Below are 15,575 nucleotides of genomic sequence, written 5' to 3'. Positions count from 1 at the left end.
CAATGCTCCTAGCAAAAAGGCAATAGGATATAAAACACGGATACGACTCGTATTCCTAATTTTATAGATGTCCTAGATTTTTTTAATTGTCTCCAACAACAAGGAGTACTACTTTGCTTCCCGTCAGAACGTTTCGCAAGAATTTTGTGTTTACCTCATTATTACCAAAAAGCATTTAACTATGTGCTGAAGCAATCGATTGTGACGCAAATTGAAGGAAGGGTGATATACATCAAAATAAGGATGCAATAACAAAGAGCTTTAAAAAACCCACGCCATTTAATTTCTTATATAATATTTTTTTGATCGTGCGTCCGCCAAATTAAATTAAATTAATTTGTGTTGAGAATCACTTGATTTGTCACACGTTCAATATGATGCGTGTGACATACGACACCGACCAATGGCGTAATCGCATAGCGCGCGTCTCGCGCTAATTGGACAATTACGGATCGGAATTAGAGAAAGAGCCAATCGAATTGCTCTACGAAGAGGCTCGTTATCTCCCAACGTAGAGCGTAACCGCAAATATCGCTTCTATGGTCGACACGTTTTCTCGCGGTTTCTATCTTAGCGCGCCTCAAATTGCCGTGCGTGTGCCATATATATTTTTGCTTTAAATTTTATACCGCATTAAACAATACAGCACGATGCTGCGTAGTATTTGAAACGGATCATGAAAATATACGACCTTGGAATATAAAAATATATGCTATAGTGCAATTTAAGTGCGTTTTAAAAAATTGTAATGTAACCTCGGAATGAGGCCTTACAAATAAATATGGGTGCATCTAATACTAGTTTGTTTAATTCTAAATAAAGCTGTATATACTATTTACAATATGGTACCATTGTCTGTTGATGCAGTAAGTTTCAGTAGTAAAAATTCAGAGGTGAAAATAATTTAAATCCTCATTGCATACTATCATGCTAGAAATATGAGAATCAAACGAGTTAAAAATAACGAGTATTCATAAAAAAGGCACTACTAAAGGCGATACTATTACTAAAGGCGATACTTCAAAACGTCTAAATATAACTCCATGGTTTTGCTTGTATACCTACTCGTCGGAAAATAAAGTACGCGGGTAATTTAATAAAAAAAAATTATATAGATAAAGAAATATAGAAATAGAACCAGATAAATCTGGAAGATCTCCTATTATTTCATTTTAATAAATAAAAATTAGCTACATGATTCTAAGCTTTTCTGTATACCAGTAAATTTAAAATCACTTAAAGTCATATTCAATATAAAATCTGTCTGTTTTGTCTGATATATTTTTTTTAAGTATAAGTTTTTAGTTTTTTCAGAAACAAGTTTTGTTTATTGCTAATTGACAAAAGACATTTAGAAAGAAAATCAAACACGAAATCATTTTACATTTTTAGAGCAGTTAACGCGCCTACTCAAAAAATGGTGAAATTTCTAGCAAAACGACTTCAACCTCTAAACGAGAAAATTTTGTCATATGTTAAACATTTTTACGACTACTTAGAAAAAAAATATTAAACAAAAATATTTTGGTCAGTTTTGACGTAGCTTAATTTTTTACAAATATTCCAATACGAAAAGCAGTTGAAATGTTGAATCAAAAAGGAAAACCTCATGAACAGATTTCATAAACCACTGTCTTAATTCAACCTATTTCATTTACAATAAAAATTTTTACAAACAAATTAAAGAAGCATCCATGGGATCACCCTTGTCACTAATAAATGCAAGTCTTTTTTTTACAAAACGACTTCAACATCTAAATGAGAAAATTAAATCATATGTTAAAAATTCTTACGACTGATCAGAAAAAAATGATAAATATTCCAATACAAGAAGCATTTAAAATTTTGAAAGAAAAAGAAAAACCTCATAAACATAATCTAAATATCATAAAGCACTGCCTAAATTCAACCTATTTCATTTAAAATAAACAATTTTACAAACAAATAAAGGATCATCCATGAGATCACCTTTGTAACTAATAAATGCAAGCCTTTTCATAGAAGATTTCGTAACAAGAGTAATAAAAATAAAAACAGAATCTACACCAAGAATTTAGCTCACGTTAGAGCGTTCACACACTCACTAGGTAAAGTATTCATTAAACTAGAAATGTTGTATTATAAGATTTAACTAAAACTTTAAAGATTTTTACAAATCTTTAAATTAAAAATAACAGATTTGCAAAGAGATTTTGATCAACTTTTCCCATATAAATAATTAGCCTAATAATCTAGCCTAAAATAATAATTTTAAGTAACTAAAAATAAAGTAGATTAAGGCAATACTTAGTATTATAAAAATGTATTACACCCAAAACATATGTAAAAAAAATGAATTAAAAAAAAATTACCAATGTTACAGAAAACCAAAAATGGATACTTAGTATAAACTAAATTACTTTACTAATGCTTTAAGATATTAAAAATTATAATGAATTTGAGCTATTTTTTAATTTTAATGGATATTTGATTTTTATTCTTGCAAATATCTAACAAACCAGATTTTTTTCTAAAAAAAATAGAATTTGTATTTACAATAGTTAGTAAATACATGATTTATTAAAATCTATACCAATAAAAAATATTTTATTTTAATTGACGCATAAGAGTCGTAATTTTAATATTATATATAAATATGTATATAATTTACTTACGAATACATCAGCAATTGTAATCCATGTTCCAGAGATATGTCAGCATCTAAAAAAAAAAATACAACTGTAAGACAAAAATATAATACATAATAATGTAATTATAATAACCAATATATTAAGAATTTTTAAAAAACTATAAAGAAAATCTATTTATGAAATACATATATTTCTTAAAAAGTGATATTTTGTAATAGTATCTCTATTCTTATGTATAGATACATATGTTTACTACGTTTTCTTAGTGTTCCATATTAAGAAGAAAATCGTAAGGTAATTCTAAGAAGGTTCGAAGTGTTTCATAAGGGAAAAAATCTCTGTACTTTGACTATAAACATGCTGTTCGACCGAATCTATGACATGCCTCTACATTTCTATCCGATCTTAGAAGTGTCTCATTATAAACCTCTGTCTTCTTCCATGCCGAGGAGATCATTATATTTGAAAGGACGTTTGTGTTAATTCTGTGCACAGTGCAAAAAAGTGGAGTTCTCATACTGACGGCGTACATTCCAACGCATAGATCGAACGCTGACAACGCGTTTTTCTGAAAACCACTTCATCATTAGGCAAGAACTCGGACGCATCCTCGTTTTGATTTATAGCCATGGCACGAATGTCGCTCGCTACGAATTTATTCTAAAGATGCGACATATTAACCCAACAAGGCGCCTGTTCTGCACGCACAACGCAAGTTATGAATTTATGATATTGATATTCCGCGCTTTAACTGTGTCGGAGTTAATGATATTAGTTCTCGAATAGCAATTGTGATTTCTTATGCTTAATTTGCGATATTGTAACACCGAAGCGCGGGTAAAACGATTGTCGAGTGCGTCGAAGGAATGCTGTCGAAGGGTACTGATTGATCGTGGCAAAGATACTTTTAGGAATTCGAATTATTTTTGCAAGCGTTCCGATACAAGAGCGAAATTAGAGCTAAATGCAGTAATTTATTCGTGCGCTTGTTATAAATTGTAATCAGATTTCAACGCTCGAAGAAATGCTCTGTGATAATATTTTACGATTAATAACGAATCTTATTTTACATACATTAAGCAGGCTATGATTTACAAGTGGTAAATTGTAACTAATTATTACATAATATTTAGTTAAATAATCGAAACTAAATTTATCACATAATTTGTTTTTAAACTTTTTAAAGTCGATATATTTCATATGATTCTAGCACAGCAATTAGATGAAATATTATTCATCAGTGTAGCCACAAAAATATGATATATTTGTGTAATAGCGCATTAAAAATATATGCTATTTACATAAATAATAGTTCAAGTTTGCAAAAGTTTTATGGCAAGTAAAATTATATAAAATAAATTTATGCAGTTGCAAATTTTAATTGTTTGTATGTTCATAGTGCTTAAAACTTTTGCTTGGATGAACTAATACTGAAATATATTTATAATAAAAATATTATAATGAATTTTAATATAATAAGATGTATAAAGTTTACCAATATAATTATTGTATAAAATAAAAATAATTACGACTGGAATGGGGTACCATAAATTCTAACAAAAAGTTTAAAAACTAATATTATATTTAAAATAGCAGATAGCTTTAAAATTAACTATATTTTGACAACAAAAAACTGTTACAAAAACTATAAAAAAAATATTTACAGCAGTAAAAATCATAACGAGAGCAATAATTAAAATTAAACAAACATTATTATCAATATTTTTAATTCTATATAATAAGCATTTTTTAAATTATTTTAAATGTACCTTTTTAATTATTAAGCACAAGCTTATAAATCTTATTTAAATTAAATATTTGTGTACTATGTACTAGTATATTAAAATCGGATAATTTTTCAGTACTTTGAAAAAGTAAAAGTTTTTTAATAGTATGTTTAAAAAAGCAGAAAAAAGCTAATCACCGTATAATTTTACATATAAATTCAGAAAATAATAAATTAAATGTAGCCATTCTGGTTTATTAATGTTTTACGTTTCTCGAAAAATTAGAAATTTTTGCTTCTCGATTTTATTGAGAATACTCTGCGTAAAACAATACAGTATATTATTGATGGATGACGGTTGAAGGGAAAAATCTTCAACAGGATGATGATTTGATATATTGGACGAAAAAAATAAAATTAATAGAACGGATCGATTTACTTCGATTGAGAGTGTCGAGTTACAAAATAATTTCGGGCTATATATATATAAAGAAAATGATCAAAAACAGCTGTTAATACATTACATTTTGAATATTTAAGGCAAGATTTAAGTTCGCCGACAGGCAAATTTGATAGCGTAACTCTGCGGAAAGCCCCCACACATTTTTATATTTTGCGGATTACCTCGCGGGGTGGTTTTTTCTTATATAATTATTAATAAAGTAATTAGATTATTAGAGCAAAGATATAGACAATTAGAGTAGTTGAGATAATAGTAAACAATGTTTTGCCATTCAAATATTTGCGACCTCTATTGATAGCTTCAGGAAAGCATGCATATTTAAAAACATTTAGCACAGACCTACTCTTTCTTATGCAGCATCAGTAATACAATTAAAAATATTCGTACAAATATGTTTTTTAACAAAAAAAGATTTTATGAAAATTATTGATAATATGAATTTTTCTCGAGAATTTTTAAAAAAGAAACAGTAACTAGCTGCTGCTTTTTTATAATAAATAAAATTTTGATTCTCTGCGACAGTTAAACTTGGTATAACTTTGTTATTACACCATATTTTCTAAATTAAAATATTAATACTTTATTATTACTGACTAAAAAATAAAGAATTTTTAATTTTAAATTAAGTATGTTTACATTACCAATTAGAAGTTATACTCGAAATTTAAAAAAGATTGCAGTTATACTCGAAAAGTAAAGGTAGGTTTTATATATAAGTTATATTTGGTTTAGCAACAAGTTATATTTAGAAAATGATTTTAAAGGATTTTTTCAGAAAACTTTTTTAATTTATTTTTTAGCATCGTGACTATGAACCATGAATTTAGTTCGCCTAAGAAAGAAAGACTTAATCACTAATATTAGCATTTAACGTCGATTAACGCGATTTTATTCACAGTTTTTGAAAAAAAAAACATCGGTGTTAACGAATGCCTTTTACTACTCTCTTGAATATGAATGTCACTATTAAATTCACAAATTATGCCTAATTTTATGTAATATATACACAAATTGGCCTTACATTTTCGCAATAGTATATACGTGATGCGATTAGGAATTATTACAATTTATTTAAAAGCGCATTTAACAAGACATGTTATATTACTAAAGTATTAGTATTCATATATCTTTACTTTCCGAATATCCCTCGTATGTCACTATTGGTATTTTTATTTTTGTATTATTATAAAATGTAAAACCTTAGTTTATTATATCTTTTCAATCTATTTTTAACAACCATATCTTGCATCTACTCTTACTTCATTATTCCCCAGCGATCGACCCATCGATTATTGAGCTTCAAAAAAGTCTTAGAATGAAAACCCGAAGTAGGAGCTCGTCACGATTTCGCTTGTGGCTCGCAAACCACGAGCGCATCGCAGAAATAATTAAAAAATAAATAAAAAGCATATATAACAAACAATTCAGCAACATTGAAGAACATTTCATATATGTGAATTGAAAAAAAACATTAACATTTCAAAGCAGTTATCGTTAAGGGGACATTGTGGCTCATTTTTATTGCCGTCAGTTCGATCAGCGCCGGTTAATCATTTAAAAGGTCCTTAAGTGTTATGATCGGGTCTGTCGACTTTTTCATGGCGGATACTTGGAAATCGGACCATACTCCACCTTGCCAACAGACGGAATATCGACAAAAAAACTTGTTTTATCAATGAACGCAAAGTGCGTACGTGCACTTTAAAAATTAATAATGAAAATGGTTAATAATTAATAAATCATTTGTAAGCTTTCATTGCAGTGCTTCTTTGACACGTAATTGAAAAAATATAATTGATTTTTTCGATATATTAGTTAGGCAAAAATAAAACAAATCTAAAGTAAACACATGTCACTCGCAAAACCATCATTTCATTAGCACACAGTAGTAAATTGACATTACAAAACGTAGGTTTGAATAAGCACGATTTGTATTATTATGGGTTACAGTAATTGTACGATTAAGTGAACAAAAATTAATTTTATATATCATATCATCAGCTTTTTAATCACCCCGTTACAGTCTAATTGCATTAGGAAGTTATTGCCTTAATAATTGTTACAATTATGATATATTTTTAGTCATTATTGAACAATATATTTATATATAAGTGTTTAAATGCACGGTTAAGAAAATATATTGCTAAAACTTCTCTGTATTTAACATGGTATTGTCACAGTTAAAACATGGTAGTTGCATGATTAATAAAGAGACGTTTGTCTCATTAATTTGCGTAGAAAAACTGCGAAGCTACTAGATAATAGACTCATTAACAGACTTCCACTTTGTAATAACACTCATGTACCAGAATACAAAGGTGTTCATTAAGAGGCGGAGGATTAAAATACAGATTGAATAAGCAATTGCTCTAGATCAGGGGTGGGTAAACATTATGACTGCCGGGCCACATAAGAAATGAACTATTTTTAAAGTTAGAAGGGTTATTTTATAATTTTTTAAAGCAATATTATTAAATCAAAACTTGTTTTTATTGTACAAAAAATGATAAAAAATATTATGATTTTTGGATATTTATAAAAATGTACATTTCTTATATAACATAAAACAATAAAATATTTTTTTTTACAAAATATATAATAATCCTTTTATCAAAACGTACGATTCCAAATAAAATAAAAATGCAATTAAAAGAATAATATTTACATTTATAACTTTTAATTTTCAATAAGTTTAATTTTTTGTAAAACTGAAAAATTATCAGAATTAATTTTTTTTAGAACGTACAATTTTTAATATTGTGGAAAACATAAAAGATGGAAAGAAATGATCAATATGCATATTAATCGTTACAACACACATACAATTGTTAACAAATCATAATACAATTTGTTGAAAGAATGATATTTACATCAAAGCAAAAAACATACCAGAAAAACTGAATTCTTATGAAGTATTCCATTTTTTTCGTATGTACTATTATTATATTGCGCGATACATAATGAGGTAAATACAATTTTGAACAAAAGAATAAATAATATTTTAAATAAAGTATGTGTATGCAAATGTAACAAATAAATTATATAAACGTGAGTTTGCTTTATATTAAAAACATTTTTTTTAATTAAGAAGAACGATATCTACACGTTCGTCAAATTTACTAGTGTTTTATCTGTTGGAAAGTAATCCAGATTTTTGTTGTTCATAGTAGTTCTTTAAAAAAATTGAGTTTTAACTGATACGCATTTAGGTTTATTAATAAATTATATACATACATAGTTTATCCCTGCAAAGACTCATTAAGGACATTTAAATGAGTGATTATGTCCAGATCGAAGGCAAAATTACAAAGCCAATAATGGTTTTTAAATTAGAGAAAATCTGATATATGTTTAATTTTTAAAAATAGGATTGTTTCATTTTTTAATTCCCATATCTAAACTGAACCAACAAATTTGGTAGTGGTAAAGGACATTAGAATATTCAGAATCTAGATCATAAAGAAAACTAATAAATTATCAATGATTCAGACCCCTTGATTGAATAAAATTAACTAATTTAACAATGCAAGATGTGGCGTATTCAATCTGTAGCACGTTTTTTCACAACGCCTGTTGATGTAAAATATAATGAATTGTAATTATTTAATTATCACTGCATTCCTCATTAATTTTGTCCTATATTTTATTCAGAACTCTCAATTTTTGCCAGTTAAGCTTGGTGTTCCATTCACGAATTTTTGCCATGGTAATTTATAATTGATTATTTATTTGTTTAAATATATCATTTCCAGTTGTCTGGTCCCCCATAGATAAAAATTAATAATTGCGCTCTATACTTTTGATCAGTACTTTCATCGAGAGCGATTGAATATCACGTTATCGATTGTAATATTGATAACAGTTGCCTATTCACATCATCATCAATACATTCAATTCTACGCGTTATTGTCAAGATAAACAGTTTGTAATTGGTTTTTAATATTCAGACATACAATATCAGCAACTGCAATCATGCATTCCTTATAGTATGGTTTATTTTTCTTTGCAATTATTATATAGCTTTTGTGGCATCTTCTTGTTTATTAGTCATTCGCGTAAAAGTATTTTGTTGTGATAAGTACTTTTAGTTGTAAATATATATTTTAGCATCTTTTACCTAAATTATTTTCTAGTCTACTTAGCACTCGCATCTATTTAAAATTTATTAAAATATAATCACTATGATCATTTAAATTAAATATATTATTTATATGCATCTTAATAATTTAATTTATTTAACGCATTTATGCCGAACAAGTCTCTGGTTTGTTGTATACAATTGCTACAATATTTACTTTTAAAAAAAATCTATTTAATATTGTATAATCATGAAAATGAATCGACCAATTTACACGCAATTACATCCGCGCGATATTTTCCCACGCACAGATTAAATTATCTTTCCAATGTGCGAATAATCAAGCTGTCCCCGTATCATATTTCACAATTTGATTATTAACTTGAGTATATAATCGAGGCAATATAATGGCGAGCGATAATTAGCACCGTACGTGTCTGCGGAGAGGATGGGCAATCGACAGGAAGTGAGGTGCGTAAAATCACAGTCTTAATGATCTTTAACCCGCCGATGAAACGTTCCCGTCTTCGATCCAGAGGTGCGCATTAATCGAGTTATTCCTGTTAAGTGTTATGGTAGTGTTGTAGTGCTTTTGGAATGTTGAAATGAGGTGCTAACAACTGTCCGTTGCGAGAAAGAGAGATTTATATGTTATATAACGTAATTATCCAGATGCTAAAGCGACTCTATCCCGGTTTATTGCTTATTACGTACAAATCACTGTTGACTGCAATGAATATTTTAAGACTAACAAATAGTAATTTAAATGTCGGGTTTTAGACACACTCGAGCGTTGATATCTTTTTAAATATAATTAATTTAAAAGAGTTTATTGCATTTGAAGTTGCACTTAATCATTTATTTTTAACTTTTAATTAAAAAATATTAAAATTATAATCTTTCAAATGATAAAAGTATTACCTTCATGTAAAATATGATTTGATACCATTATGGTAGTAAAATAAAACGAGAAAACATGAAAGTATATCATAAAAGAAGATAAATTGTTACCAGAAAAAAATGAAATATAAAAGGTTGTAATGGACTTTAATTATAGTATAAAACTACAAGTTTTGTTTTTAATTTTTAAGATTTAATTTTAGATAAAATATTAAAATGAAGCTATGTCAGAATCAATACATGACTTCATGTTAAAATAAACATGACTTTGTGTTAGAAAATCCGTGTTAAAAGCGTAATAAATTTAATATTTATTAGTATTATATTCGCGACATGTCAGACAAAGTGCATTTTGTTATGTTTATGTACGGGGTGAAGGCGGACCCTTATCCAGCTACGAGGACCAAAATTAAAAGTTCAACCTGATCCTCAGAAATGACAGAAATTCAAAATTGTTGCTAGTTTTATAATAATTTATAATATGAATAACTTTGCTTTTTATATAAAAATAATCGCCTGACTAAGTAGTTTGTTTTGCAGAGATATTAAATGCGTTTTACTGATAAAAATATACGTGAATCCCTAATAAAAATATTCGAATTAGTAGCTATTATTTAAGCGAAACTTGCGAAAATTGACGTTTGAAACATTTTATTTTTTAATCTGATATATGCAAAAAAAATCTTTAACTCATCATAAATATTATAGAACGACAATATATTAATTAAATTAATGATGAACGTCGTATCATTAGTTGTGAATGAGATTTTTTTTGTAATAAATAATATTGAATGCAAGCAATAACTGATGATATATGATTAATACACACATAATTGCATAGTGCAACTAATGATGCCGGATTAATATTTTATTGCCACAACACGATAATACTAACGAGGCAAAAACACGGTCGTCCTACGTTGTTAAACGTCGATTATGACAATTACCATCACAAATGTGACATCTTGCACATACACGTGTATTTTTTCGTGGGCGTACGAACAGAGGGGCGGATAATTTATCAATGCGCTTATGAAATGTGACCGTTTATTACCGGATATTTTAATTGGCCGACAAGACACGTTTTACGATGTTTAATTGTGTTCGATTAACGCGTTAGTATAACCGCGTTCATACATACGTACGACTGAATCAGATTTGTGTTCGTGTGTCCATAAAACGGTTGCTCGTTCCGTTTTATGGACAAGCTCATTACTGAATACACGCTATGGGTGTTACTGGACTAATTCTAATACGTGGCGTGAAAGATTCTTAGCTAAATTAAAGTCGATCGTTTTTACATATTATATCGATATGACGAAATTATCTTATCGCGGTAGTTAAAAAAGGTGAAGATTTATAGCGTGAATCGGTGCTTGTTTTGCATATTCAATAAATTATATATTACTGAATCGAATTCCAAAGATTGCCTCACAAATCACGCATGTGTACAGCAGATGATGTTCTTAAGTCCCACGCGCGACATATCTGGAGCACTAAGTATTTTAATTACCATTTGTTCTTGGTTGTGTAAGATGAAATTCAGGTGAGTATGCAGAGCAACCAATACTGGTTATTTGGATACGTATATAGTATTTTATACATTTATTCTAGATTTTATATGTAAAATAATCTATTAAAAGCTTAATATTATCAATATTAAAATTAATTTTATTATGTGTGAAATATCAACATGATAGACAAGAGTATTAGTTGGTCACTAATACATGAGTTTAAATCTGGTTTAAATTCTTTTCAATTTCTACCGTGTCTGGTAGATAAAAATTAATGATTCTTATATAATTATAACTTTATCGATCATCACAGATTAGTTTTTCTAATATTTTTGTAATCTCACGGATACATATCGTGATGAATAATTTAAATGAAATGAAGCTAAGGAGTGCAAAGTTGCATATATTGATTGTAAGCTCAAATAATAAAATTTATGTCACTGGTTTACAGACTTTGATAAAAGTCTGATGTCTGATACTTAGTTGTTTTTTTGTACCCCGTTGTATCGAATTGTATAATTATAATAATAATATAATTGAATAATTACACATATAAAATACTAAATAAATGCATCTACTCATAATTTAATTTTAAACATTTTATGTCAATTATTTAAAATATAAATAATATTATTCATAATTAAGAACTTTAAAGCACATTTCTTTATACATTATGTAACCATTCATCCAATTTTAATTAAATTAAAAATAGCATGTAATTCTTTAATTACTACATATTTACAAATTTATCGAATCCGTTTATTTTTATTAAATATCGATATATACTAATGTGTATTATCATCAGGAATAAATAATTACAAAATGGTTCCACATTATTGTTTATTTAAATATTGTGTACAATTATTTTAAATTGCGTTATCATGAGAGAAATTTCAAGCTTAGATTTTGCCAAACTATTAAATAAATTAAATTTGCTCAAACAATAAGATGATAACACAAGAAAAGTTTACATAATTATGAATTAAAAAATTAAGGCGATGATAAAAATAATTAATTTCGCCGGCGATGATCTGGCTAGTAAAAAAATCCGCTTCATTATAATTTTTATTGAAATTGGATTAATAGTTATGGAAATATTTAAAAATAAATTTAATATGTATTTTACGACTAAAATTGCAAACTAATAAATTAAATACATTAACTGACGTTTTACAATTTTTAATAAATAAATCATTGGCGAGCAATTGCAGAATCAGTGTTTTTTGGGTTTGACGAATTGCGGGTCGGTGAATTTTCCATCTGATTTATTTATGATTTTTTTTACAATTTACAATAAAATATATAATTATGAATTAACTATTTAATTAGTTACCGTTATTTATGTTTTTGTTAATTTAAGCATTTATGGCAATTATTATGATTTAGTTCATAGCAAATACCATAACATATAAGAGTTGTTAGCCTCAACATAAATGCACATGTTAATGCGCTCTAAATAACAGATATAATTTTTCAACCGTTGATTAATCACACTATATGAATCACAAATCAATTTTTTTTAATACCGACTTAAAAATGGTTTGAAATTTTTATCATCACTTGTATTTCTCGCCTCAGTGTCGAGGATCGTTGTGTCAGAATTTCGAAATGTGATTAAAGACCAGTTGTGGTGATATGCTTTTAATATTCAATATGCAGATGTTCGTCATTAAATTGACACTTGTTAAAATTAATCTATGAAGGAAGCTGTGTAACATTTCGAATGTTCTGCAATAATAAATTAAGCGTAAATGGACTATTACTGTTCTCGAATAGATGTTGGGTTCAATGTTTTGTAGCATTGAAATTTTATTGATTGTAACGATTTGCTTTTGACGACTAGTGGGCGGCAGATAAATCGAACAACTTTTTCGAAAAAAGCATTTACGGCTAATGCGTGTATGCGATACAAGAATAATACTGATATATATTATGTATAGTGTGCAAAAAAAGTATGTAACGTAACTCTGCAAACTGACGGTGGCTATTAATTTTGTTTTTATAAATCAATTTTTTGTGAGAGGTTCACAAAAAATGCATTTAAAAATTTAATTAGATTAGTGATAGTTAGAAATTAATAAGAAAAAATAATCCATTATTTTTCTTGTGATACATATGCATTCTTATATGGTGAAATCATTATAATATTTTGCTGTTCAAGCAATAACTTTTTACTCAATTAAAATGTCGATCGTGGAAACTTGACATTTATGTTGATAGCTCCGTATTTTAAACCATTGAAAACCGGACGAGCTATAAAAGGTAAAAACACACACTGAATGTTTATTTACTGTGTAAAAATAATATTATTGCAATATTATTTTATTTATTACATGAGGAATACATCAAATAAGAGTTATTGTACTTGGATAAAGAATGAGAGTTCAAATAATAAATTTATTTATTCTTTTTATATAATAATATAAATATATTTTAAAGAAGATCTAAAATACTGTAACTAAGTAGTGGGTAGCTCTTAAGGGACTTATGCTTATTCAGTCACTAATATTTTAAAGGTTGTTTTATTAAATATATTGGTATATTCTAACAGTTACTATAAGTTTTTATTTGCAAATGGTTTATTGTGTTATGTATTTAAATTATATGTAGTAATTTTTATGTTATAAAAAAAAGAAGAGAAGCATTAGATATTGTTTTTAAAACATATGATATATGATATTTTCTATGAGCTGAAGTAGTTCATTATTTCCATTTCGATTTAAAAGCTATATAGTCATGATCAGTTGGTATTAAAATTATATAATAATCACTAATTTCGATGTTGAAATTTAAAATCAGTAATGTACAAATGGTATTTGAGCCCAGGTCTTTAAGATATTAGTCAACCACTATTTGCACTATTATGTCATTGTTAAATACACTTACATAAATATATTCGGTACGCGACAATTGGGCGACGGACAAATGGGCGATTCCGGTCAATTGGGCGACGGTCAATTGGGCGATGGTTATTAGGGCGACGGTCATATGGGCGACAGAAATTAAAAAAAACTTGCACGCTTTGCTTTATTTTGAATATAAATAAAATATACATTAAAACGAAAATGTATATTAAATGAAAAACAATTTTATTTTCAAATTATTAATTCATATTATAATTATATGCAATACCATGTAAATATTCTATGATATTTTTTCTATTGTACCTCAAAACTTTTATAAAAATTCTTTGGTCTATTCCTTTCATAAAGATATCCATTCCAAAAATATTTTTCCTTGTCTTTTTGACTTAATATGTCTGAATTATCCATTTATAAAGAATATAAAATGTGGTAACTCAAATTAGTCGCTCTCAACAATAATCTATAAAAAACAATTATCTATAAATAACACATATAATATAACCCACATGTGAATATAAAGACACATACTTATTTTCTTGCTGTACTGATTTTTTTACCAAAAACACAATGACACTGTGACAAAGTGTTTTAAAACCACGACAAAAATAATTTTCAAAGACGCAACGAAACTTTTTTCGAATGTTTTCAGTCAAAATTCAAAAGTATACTGAGCGCTAGTTATGGGTTTTTATATTTATATATAACTACCCTATCTAATTTTAAATATATAACTGTAAAATATGCGATTTTTGTGAAATCCCAAAGTTTATTCTCACACTAATTTCCAAGGCTCAAAACATAAAAAAAATCGCGGAAAGGGCAAAATCCACGATAAACATTTATCAGCGCTAGTTCTAGCTTATTATATTTATATATAACCACTCTATCCAGTTTAAAATAGATAACGGTAAAATATGCGATTTTTGGAAATTCCAAAAGATTGTTCTCACAGTAATTTATAAGTCTCAAAACATAAAAAAATCTCGTAAAGGGTAAAATCCACGATATACACTTATCAGCGCTAGTTCTGTGTTATTATATTTTTATATACCTATCCTATCTAATTTAAAATAGATAACTGTAAAATATGCGATTTTTGGAAATTCCAAAAGCTTGTTCTCACAGTAGTTTCCAAGGCTCAAAACATAAAAAAAATTCGCGTAAGGGCCCACTAAGAACATTTATCAGGTAGGTATTTATAATAAAATTACCGACTTAAGCCGTGTGCTTTAAGTGTTTTATGATATCGGGTAACTGTCTTAAATTCTTGAATGAAAAAAATCAAACTGTTTAAGTGATATTTTATGATTAAATAAGCACAAATGATAAGTAAATATATACATACTATATCTTATGTAGGTATATTATATTTTGTTTAGACCGAATAATGTTTTCATCTT

The 15,575-nt window shown here is 27.5% G+C and overlaps 1 long non-coding RNA gene across 1 annotated transcript in view; it reads right to left on the bottom strand.

The window, feature by feature from the left end:
* LOC148227447 (uncharacterized) overlaps nucleotides 1-15,575 on the bottom strand; it is a 151,828-nt gene that overhangs the window by 58,442 nt on the left and 77,811 nt on the right. The window contains exon 4 of the long non-coding RNA XR_015811960.1: nucleotides 2,655-2,700. This is a non-coding gene — a long non-coding RNA (uncharacterized LOC148227447). The remainder of the gene's footprint in view (nucleotides 1-2,654; nucleotides 2,701-15,575) is intronic.

The sequence above is a fragment of the Plectrocnemia conspersa genome, unplaced genomic scaffold (genome assembly GCF_051122295.1).
Source record: "Plectrocnemia conspersa isolate PC_06_02 unplaced genomic scaffold, ASM5112229v1 ptg000013l, whole genome shotgun sequence".
NCBI classification, from domain to species: domain Eukaryota; kingdom Metazoa; phylum Arthropoda; class Insecta; order Trichoptera; family Polycentropodidae; genus Plectrocnemia; species Plectrocnemia conspersa.
Note: the sequence above shows the minus strand (reverse complement) of the source record. Positions and strands in the feature narration are given on the sequence as shown.